The 4,048-nt window shown below is 34.2% G+C and overlaps 1 long non-coding RNA gene across 1 annotated transcript; it reads left to right on the top strand.

The window, feature by feature from the left end:
• The first annotated feature begins 353 nt into the window (after positions 1-353).
• On the top strand, positions 354-3,412 carry LOC110935085. The gene is made up of 3 exons (XR_004890580.1): positions 354-749; positions 1,464-1,512; positions 3,260-3,412. It is a non-coding gene; the product is annotated as an uncharacterized LOC110935085 (long non-coding RNA).
• Positions 3,413-4,048: the final 636 nt, after the last annotated feature.

Below are 4,048 nucleotides of genomic sequence, written 5' to 3'. Positions count from 1 at the left end.
CTCCTTGTGTTAAAGTGCATTAAATAAGTTATGTGTTAACATGTTAACCCAATGTTAAAAGATTAAATTGATTATTATTTTCTTTTTTAGACAAACCCAATGCTAAAGTGCATTAAATGAGTTATGTGTTAACATGTTAAACCATTTCCTTAGAGTGAGACAAAGTGAAATGAGGAAAAAAAGTTGATGTGTCACTTAGGTGGAGTTAAGTTAGGTTAAAGTATACCCAAAGGCCTTATTTCCATTGGTCATGAGGAAAGTATATCAATTTGTTCATTTATTTTTGGACGTGAATTATTGTTATTGGTTTTAAAATTTATATCTATAAATACGAAAAGTTTGACTTTGGAAGATGAATATCCATATCTTTCAGCAACCATGTATTCACCGTACAATATTTGATCTGTTCTAACTCCTCCAAACAAAACGACCGAAGAATATGGACGTTACCGTCGATCTCTTAAATCCCTTCAACCAGCCATTTTAAACTCCAGTTAAAAACCTATCAGCTGTGCCCTTTTCCCCATTCCGCCTACCTCCATTGCGTCGCACAACCACCGCAACGCCTTCGTTCGCCCCTATGGAATTGGCCGAAATCGTCAGCGCACTTGAACCAGACTCAATCTTAACCACCGCTGCCATTGAATGAACGGCCAACCGGGTGTGTTTCCTTTATTTCTTTTTGCCTGTGTGAACCAGCCACACGATATTCCCATCGGTTCTCAATCAGTTCTACGTCAGCCACTAAGGTACCTAGATCAAATCCTACTTATGTACGTATTACGCGTTTGTTCCGATTGTTCCGGCGACACAAGTTTATATGATCTATAATTCAATATAAGTGATAAGCTATGTTCCTTGTTATTACGTTCATGTTTTTTTTGTTGATTCATGCTTCAGTTAGTCTAGAAATAGAATGGTGGAAACCTACTGTAGAGTAAAGTGTAGTAGGTGTTTTGTAATGTCAACTTAAATTGAAAACTCAATAATATTTTGCCACTATATTTCAAGGAAATCCTTTTGAGTCAACCAAGATTTTTCTTAAATAATTAGGTAGTTGTGGTTTAGAAATTAAGTTATAAATATAATTTATTAAATTACTAATATGGTCCGGATGATCTGGGTGTATTAGTTCATTAACCAACCACATATATGATAAGTATAAATTTGTTCTATATGTACTAAAATCAAAACATATTAATTAGTTTCAATGAGATATATACACAGAGGGTATATACATATTATATATGCTTCAACTTTTATATACATATTATATATGATGTTACTTTTATGTACGTGTGCTAATCAAATACTTCAAGTCTTATATATCTTTTGAATGAGCAATAGTTATAACCCATTATAATTATTAGTCAAGAGTTGTAAGGTCTCTGTCGTCGGACAATCGAGAGTCAACAAATCTTATAGCTGAGTTAATGCCCATTAATTTAATGATGAAAATATAGGTCCACGTATTTGTTAAAGACGATTCACTTTGCTTTCCTTGCTAATAAGGTACGGATTCCGTTTCTTTTACATCATAGTATAATTTTATTTTTTTCGTTACTCATTGGTACGGATTCTGTTTGTTTTCATCGTAGTATAATTTCCAATTCCTTCTACGAGTACGAATTCTCAAGTCTTGATATCGTAACGTAATTTTATTTTCATTACTCTTAGTATGGATCTTTATCTTTGTTTTAGAGTCTGATTGTCATGGTTTGATACCTATATTCGTTGATATGTAATAAGTTATCTGAGTCAGTATTGTATATGTCTACCTTTTTCTAGTGTGTTGTAGCATGCCATACCTCAGACTTGTATCATGGTCGCATGTTCCTGTTAGTATTATTTTCAGTTGCCTGTGAATTATTTATAAGGCCTTAGTATTTGTACTCTGTCACCCAAGCATGTCTGGCTTGTCGTTTGGGCGTCAACGGCATGGCACTTATCGTGACAGTGCGTAATCAAAGTTCACGGCGTCTCTAGCTTGTGCTTGTGTAGCATCTTGGCCACTAGAGGCGTATAGATCGATCTTAGCTCTGAGTTTGAGTCTGTTTGTCTGGAGATGGAATAAGGGGTGAACGCCACACTCACCATCTCATAGGTGCATGGACTAGCTAGCTGTGTACCAGTCTGTTTTTGTTTTTGGCTTCGGGTGCTTCTGTGTTACACGATTTATTTTGTTGATATATAGTTGTCATGTAAGTCAGTATATGTTTCTGTATGTGAATATGTTAAGCATCTGTTCTGATATGTTTGTACGCATCCGGTTTTGTTTCCGATCGTGTATTGGGTTAATTATGCTTCTGATTGTGTTCAGTATCCGATTCTGTTATGTATTAGCTATGTCTGTTTTGACTTAGTATCTGTACCAGTTTGTATCCGATATGTCTCGATCAGTATCAATCTCAGTTTGGACTTAGATTTGGTGTTATACGTTTAGTTTGTGTCCCACAATATCTGTATGCGGTATTTGACTCGGTGCCTATTGATATTTGTCGTTGAATCTATCTTTGTTCCATGTCCATTTTTCTTATCGGTTTAAGAAATTTCGCAAGGATTAAATCATTCTACTTTTAAACTCAAGGCTTACGTATTTGGTTTTGATTCTGTATCGTCTTTCCATGTCAGTTTCCGAAACTTTTATAAGCATGTCATTTGAAATCCAGTTTATGACATTTATTAAATTTCTAAGTTAAAACTTTTCAAAGTTAGAAAAAAAAATTAAAGAAAATATTTTTGGCAAGTATCTTGTTTTAAAAAAAAAATAACAGCATTATTAAACGTTGTTTAAAATATTTGATAGTTATTATTTCTTGAATTTGTTTTAACGTTTCATTTACAAACTATGAACAATAGGTTAGAAACTTTTCTAGTTATACAGATACTAGATTATTTAAACAAGGTTTTCAATAAGTTCGTTTATACAAGATAAAAGATTTTAGTCATCGTGGTCAACTACGTACCAGTCTCTACAACGGCTTTGTGTTGGGTTCGATATCAGTTATATGTATGGCTGGCTGACTTTTGTTCCGTATCAGTTTTCGTTAAAGTTTTAGATCGGTTAGTGTATCAGTCTTCCGCCTGCCTCTGTTTTCTGTACTCGTGTCAGTAATCGTTTCAGTTCAGTCTTGGTTCTATTATGTTTTTCTTTCCGCTGATATGACTTTACTTGTACTGTTGATTTCCCCGTTACTGAGCAATTTTTGGCTCAGCCGTATTTTTCTTTTTGTGTTTTTCCAATTTGTTTTACAGGTAGGTAATATGGGATGATCTGGGATTTCAGTGAGGAGCGTTAGGAAGTTGCTGGCGGCGACTATTTATTTCAGTAATGTAATAAACGTGATTAGGATCTTTATTTAATTTTATGGAATAAGGGGTGAACGCCACACTCACCATCTCATAGGTGCATGGACTAGCTAGCTGTGTACCAGTCTGTTTTTGTTTTTGGCTTCGGGTGCTTCTGTGTTACACGATTTATTTTGTTGATATATAGTTGTCATGTAAGTCAGTATATGTTTCTGTATGTGAATATGTTAAGCATCTGTTCTGATATGTTTGTACGCATCCGGTTTTGTTTCCGATCGTGTATTGGGTTAATTATGCTTCTGATTGTGTTCAGTATCCGATTCTGTTATGTATTAGCTATGTCTGTTTTGACTTAGTATCTGTACCAGTTTGTATCCGATATGTCTCGATCAGTATCAATCTCAGTTTGGACTTAGATTTGGTGTTATACGTTTAGTTTGTGTCCCACAATATCTGTATGCGGTATTTGACTCGGTGCCTATTGATATTTGTCGTTGAATCTATCTTTGTTCCATGTCCATTTTTCTTATCGGTTTAAGAAATTTCACAAGGATTAAATCATTCTACTTTTAAACTCAAGGCTTACGTATTTGGTTTTGATTCTGTATCGTCTTTCCATGTCAGTTTCCGAAACTTTTATAAGCATGTCATTTGAAATCCAGTTTATGACATTTATTAAATTTCTAAGTTAAAACTTTTCAAAGTTAGAAAAAAAAATTAAAGAAAATATTTTTGGCAA

Source organism: Helianthus annuus, chromosome 4 (assembly GCF_002127325.2).
Source record: "Helianthus annuus cultivar XRQ/B chromosome 4, HanXRQr2.0-SUNRISE, whole genome shotgun sequence".
Lineage (NCBI taxonomy): Eukaryota > Viridiplantae > Streptophyta > Magnoliopsida > Asterales > Asteraceae > Helianthus > Helianthus annuus.
The sequence above is the reverse complement of the archived record's forward strand: the minus strand, read 5'-3'. Positions and strand labels throughout refer to the sequence as shown.